The sequence below is a fragment of the Eriocheir sinensis genome, unplaced genomic scaffold, assembly GCF_024679095.1.
Source record: "Eriocheir sinensis breed Jianghai 21 unplaced genomic scaffold, ASM2467909v1 Scaffold181, whole genome shotgun sequence".
Lineage (NCBI taxonomy): Eukaryota > Metazoa > Arthropoda > Malacostraca > Decapoda > Varunidae > Eriocheir > Eriocheir sinensis.
The window spans coordinates 517,876-536,949 of NW_026111195.1; positions in this window are offsets into that span (position 1 = coordinate 517,876).

The following is a 19,074-nucleotide window of genomic DNA, read 5'->3' on the forward strand; positions in this document are numbered from 1 at the left end:
GCGAGCAGTCTTTTGCCTCTTAACTTTCGCGGCAATGTTGCATCATCTAGGAAATTAGGAGAAAAACATTGCAAAAACAGCTTGGGTGCCGTGGCTTCACGCACGAGGAACTGTTTTGTGGCTAATTCACGCCGAGTTGGTAAAGAGCAAGAGGACCTTGCCAAGGAGAGTCTAGTCCGCTGTGCGTTTAGTATAGCCAGACGACACGTTCAAAGAAATATAGACTTATTGCGTCCACCCCCAAAGACATTAGTGTTTCCTCAGACACAGCCTCCTAGTCTCCGAAAACTCTCCTAATGTACACCTGAAACGTATTAGAGGTAGATGGATAGAGACAGAGAGATAGCGAAAATGCGAACATAAGAACATAAGGAGTCTGTAAGGCCGATGGCCTTATTCAAGGCAGCTCCTGTTAACCTAACCACACACAACCTCACCATCCATGAACATAATTATCTGGCCTTTGCTTGCAAGTATGCTGCCCACACCCTTCCCTGTGAACCCTTGGTGTTTAATGTGCCATGTAACTGTTATCCTCACACGCTTTTCTCGCCTCCACCACCGTGTTCCCGACGAGCCGCTTAGTGGAACCTTTGTGTGCTGACCACCGCCTGCTGGGGGCCTTGCGTGCTGACCTCCCGCCACTGGGAGCCGGTCTTGAAGGCGAGCGTGTGGCGGGCGTGGTCCAGCACGGCGCCGTACTTGCACAGGAGGGAGACGCCCATGACGAAGTCATAGTCGTTGGAGGCCACCTCCTCCAGCGGCGCGGCGTTCACGCGGCAGCCGTCGCCCAAGTCCAGCACGACGCGCTTGGGCAGCCTGCGGCCTTTCCTGCTGGCGAGGAGCAGCTTGCGGCGCCTTTCTGACACGTGGAAGCCTTGGGCGCCGGTGTCCAGCAGCACCGTCATTGGCCTAGCCCACGCCGCGCCGCCCTCCCGCCGCACCCAGAGGACGTCAGGCTCCACGGAGCGCTCCGTTTTCCTCGGCCTCCGCCGCAGCTGCTGCGGGCGGCAGACGAAGAGGTCGCTGCCGTCAGGCCGAAACACCTGCACCATGCGGCCGCGCCGCAGGTGGTGGGCGTCCAGCACGACCTCGTCTGCGTCGTACATGTCCTCCAGCCACGCCGGGAACACAGTGGCGGGGACGATCATCTCCACGCCGCCCCCCAGACTGATGGGGACGGCCTTCAGCTCTATGACGTCCAGCACCCGCGAGCCGATCCAGAGAAGGATCTCCTGCTTGGCGGTGGGCTCCGTGCCGGTGATCAGCCCCAGCCTCTTGGCCATGGTGTGGAAGAGGAAGGTGATCTGGGCCCCGGAGTCCAGCTGGACGAGGCACGCGTGGCCGTTCACCGAGCCCAGCACACGATTGTGGTCATCCACGTGAAGACACGGTGGCTGCCGAGCCGCCGCCTCTTCCTGGGAACCGACGGCGGCTCCAGCACCAGCCTCACCGCCTCGCCCTTGCTGGGGCTGCGGCCGCTTGTTCGAAACCCGATGCACTGGCAGGGAGTCATCTCTGTGTGTTGTGAAGAAGAGTGAATATGTACAAAGAAAAAGATGATGTTGATGAAGAAGAACAGGAGGAAAGAGAAGGAGAAGGAGGAGGAGGAGGAAACGATAAAGAAGAGAGGATAAGTAGAAGAAAAAGATGATGTTGATGAAAGGGAGCAAGAAGAAAGAGAAAAAGAAGAAGAAAAAGGAGGAGGAGGAGGAGGAGGAGGAGGAAAAGATGAAGAATAAGAAAGAAAAAGTAAAAGATGATTATGAAAAAAAAACTGAAGTTGACTCTAGTAGTCAGTTTGCCCATGCCAGGAAACAGCGTCTGGTTCGTACAAGTGACAGCTGGGAGAATGGTCTTGTGGTTTCTTTTGGCAGGGCGCGAGGTACAAAAGGGAGCGCGGGCGAAGGTGGGTTTGGAAGTGGTGGTGGTGACAGTAGTGGGTGGTTGGGGAAGGGTGGAGGGTGAGGTGTGGATGGAGGGAGATGTGGTATCAGAAGTGGAGGAGGAGGAGGAGGTTGAGTTCGTGCTGGAGGTGGAAGTGGAGGATGGAGTGGTGATGAGGATAGGGGAAGAGTCAAGGGTGCTGGAGGGAGAGGAAGGGAGAGCGGGAGAAAGGGGAGTGGTTTTGTGGATGGAGGTGGATGAGGTAGGAAGGGAGGTGGATGGAGTAGAAGGAATGGCAAGGGTGGCGGCGGGTTCAGGCGTGGCAGAGGAGATCGTGTTGGAGGTGTAAGGGGAAGATGGAGTGGTGATGAGGATAGGGGAGGAGTTAATTAAGGGTGTTGGAGGGAGAAGAGGGAGTGGGAGTGGATGAGGTAGCAAGGGAGGTGGATGGGGTAGAAGGAATGGTAGGGGTCACGTCGGGTTCAGGAGTGGCAGAGGAGTGGGGTGGTTGAGGCCGGCAGAGGAGATCGTGTTGGAGGTGGAAGGGGAAGATGGAGTGGTGATAAGGGTAGGGGAGGAGTCAAGGGTGGTGAAGGGAGAAGAGGGAGTGGGAGTGGATGAGGCAGCAAGGGAGGTGGATGGGGCGGAAGGATTAGTAAGGATGGAGGCGGGTTCAGGCGAGGGAAGGGAAGAAGGAAAGAGAGGAAGGAAGGGAAAAAGGAAAAAGTAGAAGGGAAAGGAACGGAAGGGAAGGGAAGAAAAGGAAGAGAAATTATAAGTAAAAGAAGGGAAAAGAAAGGAAGGAAGGAAGAAGGAAGGGAAGGAAGAAAAGGAAAAAGAAATTATAAGTAAAAGAAGGAAAAGAAAGGAAGGAAGGAAGGAAGGAAGGAAGGGAAGAAACGGAAACGAAATTATAATTAACAGAAGGTAAAAGAAAAGATGGCAGGCAGGGCAGGGCAGGGAAGGGAATATAATTGAAGAGAAGAGAGATGGAAAGGGCGGGAAAAAAGTGGAAGAGAAAGGGAAGGAAAGGGAAGAAAAGAGAAAAAAGTGGAAACACTTGAAACACTTCATTATGCTTACAAAAAAATGGTTTTATAATAAGCAGAAATGAATTTAATAATTTGTAAGCAGGGAAGGGAAGGGAAGGGAAGGGAAGAGAGAGAAGGGAAAGGACGATAAGAAAAAGTGGAACGGAAGGGAGGGGAAGGGAAGGAAAGGAAAGGAAAGGAAAGGAAAGGAAAGGGAAAGGACGAGAAAGAAAGTGGAAGGGAAGGGAAGGGAAGGGAAGGGAAGGGAAGGAAAGGAAAGGAAAGGGAAAGGACGAAAGAAAGAAGGAAGGAAGGGAAGAGAAGGGAAGGAATGGAAAGGAAAGGGAAAGGGAAAGGACGAGAAAGAAAGTGGAAGGGAAGGGAAGGGAAGGAAAGGGAATAACATGTGTCCCCCGTCATTTGTTTCCCCAGTCTTTGGAGTTTGTTTAGGCTAAGATTAATTGCAATGATGAAGAGGAAAAGAACCCGAGTCTCTCGTGGCCTTCGGAAATAGTTGTGAGCCGAAAGCGTCTAAGAACACGCGCCTTACACCCATCACACCTACACCCACACTAGACAAGCAGGGCCGGATTTAGGGCAGGGCCCATAGGGCCGCGGCCCAGCTAGGGCCCCGCGCATTTAGGGGCCCCGCGCCAGCTCCATTACATTAATATAAGCACTTTTCTGTTTAATTCAAGGATACCACTGCCATCCTTTCGTGTCATATCAATATAATCCCTGACTTGAGTCACGTAAAACATTTGAGCTTATTAGCAAGTACGACTCTTTTTCTCGCGGCACATTTACAGAAACATGCCAACCAGGGAAGTGGTAATGTAAACTACCTCTCCTCAACACTATGTAACGAGCTGATCGATGTGTTGGGGGAAAATGTTGTGTCTACCATAGCAGCAGAAGTTAAAAAATGCCAAATATTGCTCCATATCTGTGTCTTCCCCTCCAGACGTGTCTCACATGGATCAGCAACGCCTAACCATTCGGTACATGTTGCCAGAGGGGCCAGCAGAGCGTTTTTTGACGTTTGTACTCTTACTGAATTATACAAGAAAGGAAATTGCAGAAGTAGTAGTGATTTTTTTGCAGAAACCCAATATTCCCATCTGTGAGTGTCGCGGCATGATAACGCGAGCAACATGTATGCAAAATACAATGGCACCCAGGCGCACATAAAACGTCATTGTGGATTTTCAGAGTTTGTTCCTTGGCTGGCTCATTCACTGAAGCTTGTTGCGATGTGTGCTGCTGAATGTTGCAGTGACTATGTTTGGTGCTAGGATTCAACGTCTGCATGTTTGTCTGGTCAAGTCAACACATCGTTGGCGCAAACATGGAGATGCGCTGCAAGGCTCACTAGTTATCAAGTGCTTGCCAGACACACGATGGTCGGCCCGTGCAGATGTTGTAGAAGCCAATGGCTACGAGCATAACATAGTGCTGCTAGAAAATCTAGCAATGGACGAACATCTAAATACAGATGGTAGATATGAGGCATCTGGTCTTTTGCAGGAAATGCAGAAACTTGGGACAGTTATTATCTTAGTAACATGGCAGAACATCCTTAACAATGCAACAAGTCAGCATTTGCAGAAGCCAGGCCTTGATTAGAACACGGCAGTAAATCTACTCAAATCACTGATTGAGTGTCTTCAAGATCAACGGGACCGGCTCGATGATACGAACAGATTGCCGTCCAAAACTGTGGCCATAATGAATACAAGGACGACCGAGGACGTGTGCGAAGGCAGAAGCGACATCACGATGAAGCAGATAGCGCAGAGGACACCAAGCTGTCACCCAGGGAGAGATTCAGGACCATATCTTACATACCCATCCTTGATCAGCTAATACTGTCACTCAGAGATCGCTTACAATCTATGAAACACTTCAGCATTCCTGTCTAACATCATGACTATGCAGACAGACAAGTTCAGGACTCTGCAGCCAATCTGGTCAGGATCTATCCAAACGACCTGCTGGAACCTTGTCTGCTTTCAGAAATTGTGCATTTCCAGACATTCCTCACGCAAGCTCTAGATGAAGGAAGCCAGGTAAAATAGACTAAGTCACTCTATAGTAAACCATACACAACTGTTATTTGATTGCAGCGTCCGCTAACGTGGAGATGGCTCTATGTATCTATTTGTCAATGTTCGTGACGAGCTGCACTGGAAAGAGATCGTTTTGTAAGCTAAAAAGAATCAAGGACACTGCGCAGTACCATGGGAGAAAGTCGTTTGGTGTCTGGCCCTTTTGAGTGCTGAACACAAACTATTTCCTATTGTCCTATTGTCCTTAAAAACTGTGCTTCCGTGCTGACACCCTGCCTGGTCAAACTCTTTCGCCTCTGCCTGTCAACATCTACCTTTCCTTCCTGCTGGAGGTATGCCTTTGTACAGCCTGTGCTTTTTTTTTTTTTTTTTTTTACAACAAAGGAGGCAGCTCAAGGGCACACAAAAAAAGAAAACAATAATAAAAAAAGCCCGCTACTCGCTGCTCCTAAAAAAGAAACAAAAGAGGTGGCCGAAAGCAAGATCAGATACGGGAGGAGAGATGTCCTGATACCCTCCTCTTGAAAGAGTTCAAGTCGTAGGCAGGAGGAAATACAGCTGAAGGAAGATTGTTCCAGAGTTTACCAGCGTGAGGGATGAAAGAGTGAAGATGCTGGTTAACTCTTGCATAAGGGGTTTGGACAGTATAGGGATGAGCATGAGTAGAAAGTCGAGTGCAGCGGGGCCGCGGGAGGGGGGGAGGCATGCAGTTAGCAAGTTCAGAAGAGCAGTCAGCGTGGAAATATCGATAGAAGATAGAGAGGCAACATTGCGGCGGAATTTAAGAAGTAGAAGACTATCAGTATGAGGAGGAGAGCTGATGAGGAGAGCTGATGAGAGCCTAGCCTCCACTCTGTCCAAAAGAGCTGTGTGAGGAGCCTCCACACATGAGATGCATACTCCATACGAGGGCGGACAAGGCCCTGTATATGGACAGCAACTGTGCAAGGGAGAAGAACTGGCGGAGACAGTACAGAACGCGAGGAAGCTGATTTAGTAAGAGATGAGATGAAGTTTCAGTTGAGATTTTGAGTTATGGATAGACCGAGGATGTTTGGTGTTGAGGAAGGTGATAGCTGGGTGTTGTCAAAGAATATGGGGATAGTTGTTTGGAAGATTGTGTCGAGTGGATAGGGTGGAGAAACTGTGTTTTGAGGCGTTGAAGGACACCAGGTTCTTCTTGCCCCAATCGGAAATAATAGTAAGGTCTGAGAATGTTCTGCAGCCTCCAGCCTTGAGTGTAAAAGTTCCTGAAGGTGGGTCTTCTTCTAAGTAAAAGAGTGGAATCATCAGGTGGAAATTAGAATGGATAGGACAGTTCGTTTTGGAAAGAAGATCATCAATGAACAACAGAAAAAGAGTGGGAGATAGGACAGAAACCCTGTGGGACACCACTGTTAATTTATTTGGGGAAGAACAGTGACCGTCTGCCACGGCAGAAATAGAACGGTCAGAAAGGAAACTGGAGATAAAGGTACAGAGAGGATGACCGTGGTAGTAGGAGGATAGTTTGGATCAAAGAGCTTTGTGCCAGCGCATAAAAAGCTTTTGATATGTCCAGCTAGCAAAGGGTTTCACCAAAGGAAGAGAAGGTCAGTTAAGAAGCTAGAGATCACCAGTAGAACCCTTGCGGAACCCATACTGGCGATCAGATAGAAGGTCAGAAGTGGAAAGGTGCTTTTGATTCTTTTAGATGAACAAGAAAGTAAAGCTATATGACGGTAGTTTGAGGGATTGGAGCGGTCACCCTTCTTAGGCACAGGCTGTATGAAGGCATACTTCCAGCACCTTTCCACTTCTGACCTTCTATCTCATCGCCAGTATGGGTTCCGCAAGTGGCGTTCTACTGGTGATCTCCTTGCCTTCCTAACTGACTCTTGGTCATCCTCTCTTAGCCGTTTCGGTGAAACCTTTGCTATTGCGCTGGACATATCAAAAGCCTTTGATAGGGTCTGGCACAAATCTTTGCTTTCCAAACTACCCTCCTGCGGTTTCTATCCTTCTCTCTGTACCTTTATCTCCAGTTTCCTCTCTGACCGTTCTATTTCTGCTGTGGTAGACGGTCACTGTTTTTCCCCTAAACCTATTCATAGTGGTGTTCCGCAGGGTTGAGTCCTATCTCCCACTCTTTCTGTTGTTCAATAATGATCTTTCCAAAACGAACTTTCCTATCCATTCTTACGCCGATGACTCTACTCTGCATTACTCAACTTCTTTTAATAGAAGACCCACCCAACAGGAACTAGAAAGCTTAGCCTCAGACCTTACTATTATTTTCGATTGGGGCAAGAAGAACCTGGTGTCCTTCAACGCCTCAAAAACACAGTTTCTCCACCTATCCACCCGACGCAATCTTCCAAACTATCCCGTGTTCTTTGACAACACTCAGCTATCACCTTCTTCAACACTAAACATCCTCGGTCTATCCTTATCCTTATCTTTAATAAGGACTGTATTATTACATGCATTATAAAACTTGGTTTCCTGATTTTCCTACGTTACATCTAATGAGTAGTTGGTGAGTTTGTATAAACATGATGATTTATTATATGACAAATTTACTAAATGCTTGTGGGGAGTGAACCTGACAAGGCCCCGCATACTTTCAGGGCCCGGGGCCCCGCAACATGTAAATCCGGCCCTGTTGACAAGGCTTTCGTAGAGGTCGTGTTAGTATTTCCACGGGTAGTCTTATGAGCCTGGGGATAGTTTGACAAGTCTTCTGCACCATGAACGTAAGAAACAATCCCCAAAGACCCGACTAATCTCCTTTGTGGCTTTGGGAAATAACTGTTGTGCGAGTCGAAAGCGTCTGATACGGATCTTACACGCACTCATTTGATGAGGCTTTGGTACAGGTTGTGTTAGTATATCCAGGGGTAGTTTTATGAGCCTGGTGATAGTCTGGCAAGGCTAGCACACACCCACATCAGATAAAACTTCCGTAGAGGTTGTGTTAGACTTTCCATGTGTAGTTTTATGAGCCTAGTGATAGTTTGACGAGGCTTGCACACACCCACACCAGGTAAGATTTCCTTAGAGGTTGTATTAGACTTTCCACGGGCAGTTTTATGAGCCTAGTGATAGTTTGGCTTGCACACACCCACATCAGGTAAGACTTCCGTAGAGGGTGTGTTAGACTTTCCATGGTTAGTTTTATGAGCCTAGTGATAGTTTGGCAAGGCTTGCACACACCCACATCAGGTAAGACTTCCGTAGAGGGTGTGTTAGACTTTCCATGGTTAGTTTTATGAGCCTAGTGATAGTTTGACGAGGCTTGCACACACCCACACCAGATAAGACTTTCTTAGAGGTTGTGTTAGACTTTCCATGGGTAGTCTGATGAGCCTAGTGATAGTTTGGCAAGGCTTGCACACACCCACACCAGGTAAGACTTTCTTAGAGGTTGTATTAGACTTTCCATGGGTAGTCTGATGAGCCTGGTGATAGTTTGGCAAGGCTTGCACATACCCACACCAGGTAAGACTTTCTTAGAGGTTGTGTTAGACTTTCCATGGGTTGTTTTATGAGCCTGGTGATAGTTTGGCAAGGCTTGCACACACCCACACCAGGTAAGACTTTCTTAGAGGTTGTGTTAGACTTTCCATGGGTTGTTTTATGAGCCTGGTGATAGTTTGGCAAGGCTTGCACACACCCACACCAGGTAAGACTTTCTTAGAGGTTGTATTAGACTTTCCATGGGTTGTTTTATGAGCCTAGTGATAGTTTGGCAAGGCTTGCACACACCCACACCAGGTAAGACTTTCTTAGAGGTTGTATTAGACTTTCCATGGGTTGTTTTATGAGCCTAGTGATAGTTTGGCAAGGCTTGCACACACCCACACCATGTAAGACTTTCTTAGAGGTTGTATTAGACTTTCCATGGGTTGTTTTATGAGCCTAGTGATAGTTTGGCGAGGCTTCTGCACCATCAACGTAAATAACATCCCAGAAGACCCGACTCGGCTCCTCTGTGACATTCATTCCCTCTTAAGTTTTTCCTCTTTTCTCTCTCCCTCTTTCGCCTTCCCTTCCTCCTCCCTTCTTCCCCTCCTCTATGTGTTTCTTATTGTGCCCTCACACGTGCTGCTCTTTATCCGTTTTTCCTTCTTCCTGTGTCTTCCTCCCCCCTCCTCCTCCTCCTCCTCCTTCCTCTTCCTCTTCTTACTCCTCCTCCTGGACTTCTCTTTTTTCTCTCACACAACACACATATTATCATTTACTTTCTTTGTTTCTCTGTTTTACTCAATTCTTGCTTCCTCTCCCTCTCCTCCTCCTCCTCCTCCTCCTCTTCCTCGCCTCTTCCCACAGTCCACTCTCACCATCTCTTTCCATCACCTAACAGATTTTGTTTTTATGATGAATTTTTCCTTATTCCTTAAGCTTTGTCTCATTGTATGCCTTTTCCTCAAATCTCGTCGAATTTCTTCTATTTTATCCTTCATTTCCCCCAGCCTTCTCTTCCCACCCTGTCCGTGACACACTATTCATCGTCTCTTTTCCCTCACACATTTGTTCCTATCCTCTCTTCCTCCTTCCTCCCCTCCTCCTCTTCCCTAGCCCCTTCCACAGCGAATTACGTGACCAATTTCAGGCTGAACACAAGAAGGGAAGGGGAAGAGAGGGAAAGGGGAAGAGCGAGACAGGGGAAGGGATTGAAAGGGGAAGGGATTGAAAGGGGAAGGGAGGGAATAGGAGAGGAAGGAAAGAGGGGAGAGGGGAAGGGGATGGGGGGAGGAAAGAGGGAAAGAGAGGAAAGAGGGAAGAGAAAGGGAGGAAAGAGTGGAAGGACGCCTAAAGAGGGAGGAAGGTATTGCTGTCTTTATTGTTAGAGAGAGAGAGAGAGAGAGAGAGAGAGAGAGAGAGAGAGAGAGAGAGAGAGAGAGAGAGAGAGAGAGAGAGAGAGAGAGAGAGAGAGAGAGAGAGAGAGAGAGAGAGAGAGAGAGAGAGAGAGAGAGAGAGAGAGAGAGAGAGAGAGAGAGAGAGAGAGAGAGAGAGAGAGAGAGAGAGAGAGAGAGAGAGAGAGAGAGAGAGAGAAAGAGAGAGAGAGAGAGAGAGAGAGAGAGAGAGAGAGAGAGAGAGAGAGAGAGAGAGAGAGAGAGAGAGAGAGAGAGAGAGAGAGAGAGAGAGAGAGAGAGAGAGAGAGAGAGAGAGAGAGAGAGAGAGAGAGAGAGAGAGAGAGAGAGAGAGAGAGAGAGAAAATTCATATGTTGTCTCCTGTAGCAGGCTGGGTAAGGAGTCTCCCCCTCCTCCTCCTTCAGTATTGGCCCAATAGCAACTGTAAATGGCGAATCCACAAATGATAAGGAAATCGCTAACATATTGAATGATTTTTTTGCCTCTGTTTTTACAAAAGAAATCTTATCCGAAAGGCAACCGGAAGCCCCTAGACATATTGATGACACATCCTTGAGTAGTATTAGCGATATTGTAGAAAGTGATATAGTACAAATTATCGAAAATATTAAAGTAAACAAAACGCCCGGCCCAGACAAATATCCCCGCGTATTCTTAAAGAGGCAAAACATCAGATCAGCAAGCCCCTCTTGAGCACATTCTCAAAGTCGCTAAACACAGGAAAAGTACCACTGGAAATGACACTCGCTAACGTAACTCCTATCTTTATAAAAGGCGACAAGTCCCAACCAGGTAATTATCGACCGATCAGTCTAACGTCAATCGTGTGCAAAATTTTGGAGACGATCATTCGCGGAAAAATGGCAAAGTTATTTTTTTTAAGATAACAGACTAATTAAGGATTCGCAACATGGTTTTCGAAACAAGCGTTCCTGTTTGACTAACCTCGATTTCTTCAACTACATCTTTATTAATGTGTACGATGAAAGTCAATCAGTAGACATTGTATATTTGGACTTTCAGAAAGCATTTGACAAAGTCCCTCACAATCGCCTACTTAGTAAATTGCAAGCTCACGGTATAACTGGTAATATTCATAAGTGGCCCAAAGACTGGCTTACCGACCGTAAACAGAGAGTTGTTATGATTGGTATATCATCTGACTGGCGAGACGTCAAAAGCGGTGTTCCACAGGGGTCGGTGTTGGGACCTGTTCTGTTTTTAGTGTACGTAAATGACTTTGACGAGGGGCCATCGTGTAAAATATCGAAATTTGCCGACGACACAAAAATAGCCAGCAGAGTTACTACGACAATGGATCCCCCCGCAACAAGAGGACGAGGAGGAAGGAGGTCTCGCGAAACAGCGCAACATGCCGCCCAGACCACGGCACCAAACTAACGCCCCAAACCCCTCCCATCCAAGAACTTATCTAACCTCTTTTTGAATGTGTTTATCGTGTTGGCGCTCTCCACATGACTTCTACGTCTGTTCCACTCATCCACCACTGTTGGTAAATCAATTCTTGCCAATGTCTTTGTTGAACCTGAAGTTATCCAACTTAAACCTATTGCTACGTGTCCTACCCGGTGTGGTGTCATCTGCCATCCACGTATCCTAAGGCATTCCATCTAATCTGCGCATGCGCGGGATTTGTTTACAAACAAAGAGTGGATGAACTGCGACACAGTACCGTGACTTTATCGACTGCCTATCGCGATATCTCCCACCTGAGTTTTAATTTTTTTAATTTTTTTAAAAGTAAATGTTGACGTATGTTTTGAATTTGAAAATTGCTTGAAATATGAAAGTTTCTTCTGCACCCTTTGTATGTCAGTAAATGAGGTAAATGAGGTATGTTAGTAAATGTGATAAATGAGATAACCTGCTCCCCTTGTATGTCGGTATATGTGATAAATGAGATAACCTGCACCCCTTGTATGTCGGTATATGTGATAAATGAGATAACCTGCACCCCTTGTATGTCGGTATATGTGATAAATGAGATAACCTGCACCCCTTGTATGTCGGTATATGTGATAAATGAGATAACCTGCACCCCTTATAAGTCGGTTTATGTGATAAATGAGATAACCTGCACCCTTTGTAAGTCGGTTTATGTGATAAATGAGATAACCTACACCCCTTGTAAGTCGGTTTATGTGATAAATGAGAAAACCTACACCCCTTGTATGTCGGTATATGTGATAAATGAGATAACCTGCACCCCTTGTATGTCGGTAAATGTGATAAATGACATAACCTGCACCCCTTGTATGTCGGTAAATGTGATAAATGAGATAACCTGCACCCCTTGTATGTCGGTAAATGTGATAAATGACATAACCTGCACCCCTTGTATGTCGGTAAATGTGATAAATGAGATAACCTACACCCCTGGTATGTCAGTAAATGTGATAAAAGAGATAACCTGCACCCCTTTGTATGTCAGTAGATGTGATAAATGAGGTAACCTGCACCCCTTGTATGTCGGTAAATATGATAAAAGAGATAAATTGCACCCCTTTCTATGTCGGTATATGTGATAAATGAGATAACCTACACCCCTTGTATGTCGGTATATGTGATAAATAAGATAACCTACACCCCTTGCATGTCAGTATATGTGATAAATGAGATAACCTACACCCCTTGTATGTCGGTATATGTGATAAATGAGATAACCTACACCCCTTGTATGTCGCCATATATGATAAATGAAAACCTACAACCCTTGTATGTCGATAAATGTGATAAATGAGATAACCTGCACCCCTTGTATGTCGGTAAATGTGATAAATGGGACAACCTGCACCCCTTGTATGTCGGTAAATGTAATAAATGGGACAACCTGCACCCCTTGTATGTCGGTAAATGTAATAAATGGGACAACCTGCACCGCTTGTATGTCGGTAAATGTGATAAATGACATAACCTGCACCCCTTTTATGTCAGTAAATGTCATAAAAGAGGTACCCTACACCACTTGTATGTCGGTAAATGTGATAAATGAGATATCCTGCACCCTTTGTGTGTCGGTATATGTCATAATTGAGATAAGCTTCACCCTTGAATGTCGATATATGTGATAAATGAGATAACCTTAACCGCTTTCATTTCGGTAAATGTGATAAATGAGATAACCTGCACCCCTTGTATGTCGGTATATGTGATAAATGAGATAACCTTCATCCCTTGTATGTTGGTATATGTGATAAATGAGATAACCTGCACCCCTTGTATGTCGATAAATGTGATAAATGAGGTACCCTACACCCCTTGTATGTCAGTAAATGTGATAAATGAGATAACCTGCACCCCTTGTATGTCGGTATATGTGATAAATGAGATAACCTACACCCCTTGTATGTCGGTAAATGTGATAAATGACATAACATGCACCCCTTGTATGTCGGTATATGTGATAAATGAGATAACCTGCACCCCTTGTATGTCGGTATATGTGATAAATGAGATAACCTGCACCCCTTGTATGTCGGTAAATGTGATAAATGAGATGACCTGCTCCCCTTGTATGTCGGTAAATGTGATAAATGAGATAACCTACACCCCTTGTATGTCGGTATATGTGATAAATGAGATAACCTACACCCCTTGTATGTCGGTAAATGTGATAAATGAGATAACCTGCTCCCCTTGTATGTCGGCAAATGTGATAAATGAGATAACATATACCCCTTGTATGTCGGTAAATATAATAAATGAGATAACCTGCACCCCTTGTATGTCGGTATATGTGATAAATGAGATAACCTGCACCCCTTGTATGTCGGTAAATGTGAGAAATGAGATAACCTGCACCCCTTGTATGTCGGTAAATGAGAAATGAGATATCCTGCAACCCTTTTATGTCGGTAAATGTGAGAAATGAGATAACCTGCACCCCTTGTATGTCGGTAAATGTGATCAATGAGGTAACCTGCACCCCTTGTATGTCGGTAAATGTGATAAATGAGATAACCTGCACCCCTTGTATGTCGGTAAATGTGATCAATGAGGTAACCTGCACCCCTTGTATGTCGGTAAATGTGAGAAATGAGATAACCTGCACCCCTTGTATGTCGGTAAATGTGAGAAATGAGATAACCTACACCCCTTGTATGTCGGTAAATGTGATCAATGAGATAACCTGCACCCCTTGTATGTCGGTAAATGTGATCAATGAGATAACCTGCACCCCTTGTATGTCGGTAAATGTGATAAATGAGATAACCTGAACCCCTTGTATGTCGGTAAATGTGATCAATGAGATAACCTGCACCCCTTGTATGTCGGTAAATGTGATCAATGAGATAACCTGAACCCCTTGTATGTCGGTAAATGTGATCAATGAGGTAACCTGAACCCCTTGTATGTCGGTAAATGTAATCAATGAGATAACCTGAACCCCTTGTATGTCGGTAAATGTGATCAATGAGGTAACCTACACCCCTTGTATGTCGGTAAATGTGATCAATGAGATAACCTGAACCCCTTGTATGTCGGTAAATGTGATCAATGAGATAACCTGAACCCCTTGTATGTCGGTAAATGTGATCAATGAGATAACCTGAACCCCTTGTATGTCGGTAAATGTGATCAATGAGATAACCTGCACCCCTTGTATGTCGGTAAATGTGATCAATGAGATAACCTGAACCCCTTGTATGTCGGTAAATGTGATCAATGAGGTAACCTGAACCCCTTGTATGTCGGTAAATGTGATCAATGAGATAACCTACACCCCTTGTATGTCGGTAAATGTGATAAATGAGATAACCTGAACCCCTTGTATGTCGGTAAATGTGATCAATGAGGTAACCTACACCCCTTGTATGTCGGTAAATGTGATCAATGAGGTAACCTACACCCCTTGTATGTCGGTAAATGTGATCAATGAGGTAACCTACACCCCTTGTATGTCGGTAAATGTGATCAATGAGATAACCTGCACCCCTTGTATGTCGGTAAATGTGAGAAATGAGATAACCTGCACCCCTTGTATGTCGGTAAATGTGAGAAATGAGATAACCTACACCCCTTGTATGTCGGTAAATGTGATCAATGAGATAACCTGCACCCCTTGTATGTCGGTAAATGTGATCAATGAGTTAACCTACACCCCTTGTATGTCGGTAAATGTGATAAATGAGATAACCTGCACCCCTTGTATGTCGGTAAATGTGATCAATGAGGTAACCTACACCCCTTGTATGTCGGTAAATGTGATCAATGAGGTAACCTACACCCCTTGTATGTCGGTAAATGTGATCAATGAGATATCCTACACCCCTTGTATGTCGGTAAATGTGATCAATGAGATAACCTACACCCCTTGTATGTCGGTAAATGTGATCAATGAGGTAACCTACACCCCTTGTATGTCGGTAAATGTGATCAATGAGATAACCTACACCCCTTGTATGTCGGTAAATGTGATCAATGAGGTAACCTGCACCCCTTTTATGTCGGTAAATGTGATCAATGAGGTAACCTGCACCCCTTGTATGTCGGTAAATGTGATCAATGAGATAACCTGCACCCCTTGTATGTCGGTAAATGTGATTAATGAGATAACCTGAACCCCTTGTATGTCGGTAAATGTGATCAATGAGGTAACCTGCACCCCTTGTATGTCGGTAAATGTGATCAATGAGATAACCTGCACCCCTTGTATGTCGGTAAATGTGATCAATGAGATAACCTGAACCCCTTGTATGTCGGTAAATGTGATTAATGAGATAACCTGCACCCCTTGTATGTCGGTAAATGTGATCAATGAGATAACCTGCACCCCTTGTATGTCGGTAAATGTGATCAATGAGGTAACCTGCACCCCTTGTATGTCGGTAAATGTGATCAATGAGATAACCTGCACCCCTTGTATGTCGGTAAATGTGATCAATGAGGTAACCTGCACCCCTTGTATGTCGGTAAATGTGATCAATGAGATAACCTGCACCCCTTGTATGTCGGTAAATGTGATCAATGAGATAACCTGAACCCCTTGTATGTCGGTAAATGTGATTAATGAGATGCCCTGGATCAGCAACGCCTAACCATTCGGTACATGTTGCCAGAGGGGCCAGTAGAGCGTTTTTTGACGTTTGTACTCTTACTGAATTATACAAGAAAGGAAATTGCAGAAGTAATAGTGATTTTTTTGCAGAAACCCAATATTCCCATCTGTGAGTGTCGCGGCATGATAACGCGAGCAACATGTCTGCAAAATACAATGGCACCCAGGCGCACATAAAACGTCATTGTGGATTTATTTCAAGAAGCCCCGAAGTTTCCCTCAAACTATATTTAGCATTAGTTAGACCTCATCTTCACTATGCGCTTCAGTTCTGGTCACCTTACTATAGAATGGATGTCAAAATGCTAGAATCGGTGCAGAGGAGGATGACTAAGATGATAAGAACATAAGAACATAAGAACGCAGGAGTCTGCAAGAGGCCGGTAGGCCTGTTCGAGGCAGCTCCTTTGACCCTAAGCTCCCGTGTATCTAACCCCACCTAATATCGCTGTCCATGAGTTTATCTTATCTATTTTTTAATGTGACAATTGTATTGGCACTCACCACATGACTGCTAAGCCTATTCCACTCATCCACCACCCTGTTAGTAAACCAATTTTTGCCTATGTCCCTGTTTAATCTTAATTTATCCAGTTTAAACCCATTACTTCGTGTCCTACCCGGTTCTCTTACCAACAAAACCTTATGAATGTCTTCCTTATTAAAGCCCTTCATCCATTTATAAACCTCGATCATGTCTCCACGCACCCTTCGCCTTTCTAGAGAATGCAAGTTTAACTGTTTGAGTCTTTCCTCGTATGGCAAGTTTCTCAACCCCTGAATCATCTTAGTCATCCTCCTTTGCACTGATTCTAACATTTTGATATCCATTCTATAGTAAGGTGACCAGAACTGAACCGCATAGTCAAGATGAGGTCTAACTCCAACATGTGTGTGTGCCACCTGCCTTGATATCTCTCCCCCATAACCTTGATATCTTGATGAAGGCGCTCGCCATGCTCATCGCTCACGTCTCCAAGAGTAGCAGGAAATCATCGAGATGGCTCTAGAGGAAATGAACCTTTATGCTCATGCTGCAGCCTAAAAGATGAGAGCTATCAAGCAATGTCTCCACCAACCCTTGTAGCTTGCTGCCTTTTTGCTCCTTAAAAATCCCTTCACAACAGCCACCAATGAGTCCCAAGCTCTTTTTCCTACGTCAGTCATCGAGCTCGAGAAGTCTTGGCATTTCATTAACTTTCTGTCCCGTCAAAAACACCAGCCTTTATATTATCATAACTTAGGCCAGGAAATGTTGTATACATATGAATTTGAAACAGTCACCCTACACATTAAGAGCTTCGACAAAGTGCTTCATTAGTCCTAGTTTAATATGAAGGGCTGGGAAGATGATTTTCTCTCTCTCAACAAGGGGTTGGTGCATGATATTCTTCTTCCCCACAGTCAAACTTCCTTTTTTTAACTGGCCAGAGTTTCTGTTCCCAAAGTTTGTCTTTCGCTCGGCTGTCCCTTAAACACAGGAAACACGGATATTTTGTATGCCCTCCTTGTTGGCCGAGTAAAAAGTTGACCATTTTCAGATCCACACATATGACCCATTTGTGTTAATCAAACTTGAGTAAGTCTAATACAGTTTTAATGTGTTCAGGATTCTCTTTTAAATGCACAGAGTGACCAGTAGGAGTAATACATATTTTAAAATCTTTTTTGAACTATCTATAAAGAGTCTCCATTCATGAGGATCATACTGTAGACTCGTGTAGAGCAACCATCGCTTTTAACAGATACAATATATTTATATATTTGCGTGTGTCTAGATAGATAAATAACTGTCTAAATAAATAGATAAAATAAATATCAACATATATGATTACCTGTGATATCTCTTATAGCTATGGCTGGGGCCAATATGGACCAGCCCATAGATAAAAAAAACTTGACGTGATAGAAAAAAACTATTGTCTTTTGTAAACTCAGTGACACCAAATTACCCCAAAACAGGTCTCAAACTTAGGTCACTAGAAAAAAGTTAAAACTTGTAGGCCAGTGAATTATTAGACACGCATCGCGCGCGCGCGTCCACACACACACACACACACACACACACACACACACACACACACACACACACACGCACACGCACCAATCACCAATTCATCATACCTTAGAATGCATCCTCACTCTACTCCTTCCCTTCCACTCCGTGTTTCTTCCCATTTCTTCTTCTCTTTTCTGTTTCTCATTCACCTTACTCCCCATCCTCACTCTACTCCTTCCCTTCCACTCCGTGTTTCTTCCCATTTCTTCTTCTCTTTTCTGTTTCTCATTCACCTTACTCCCCATCCTCACTCTACTCCTTCCCTTCCACTCCGTATTTCTTCCCATTTCTTCTTCTCTTCTGTTTCATTCACCTTACTCCCCATCCTCACTCTACTCCTTCCCTTCCACTCCGTATTTCTTCCCATTTCTTCTTCTCTTTTCTCTGTTTCTCATTCACCTTACTCCCCATCCTCTCTCTCACATTATCCACCTCCCGTTCATCTCCAGTATTCCTTTCCTTCCTCGCTTCCTCCAAAGTTCCCTCCTGTTTCTACTTCTCGTTCTTCCTTCTCCTGTTCGTTCCCTTTTCTATCTTCCCGCTCCTTCTCCTCCTCCCTCTTCTCTTCTTCGCTTCTCATACAACTTACTCTTTTTCCCTCCCTCTCACATTTTCTATCTCCCGTTCATCTCCATTATTCCTTCCCATTCTCGTTTCTTAATGTCCTTCTCTCCCTCCTAAATTCCCTCCGTTTTCTACTGCTTGTTCTTCCTCCTTCCCTTCTTCAATCCCCTTTCTACCTTCCTCTCCTTCCTTTTCTCCCTCCCAGTTCCTCCTTCCCCTCCTCTTTTCCCATTCTTCCTGCCTTCATCCCAGACACTCTTTCAGCCTAATGATAACTCAGCCCTCCCTTCCCTGTTCCAACTTTGCAGCCCAGTAATTACTCTTAGGCTCCGTCCTTTGCCCTCTTATGATTCTATGTCCGCCGGGCCGTGGTTAGGTATGTGTCACTGGCGGATTTCGGGGGGGGCCATGGGGGCCATGGCCCCCCCCAGGAGCTATGGTGGCGCCCTTAGGAGCTATGGTGGTGCCCCTAGGAGACCAAATAATTAAAATTTAAATTGGAATACATAATATTTCTTGGCATTGATC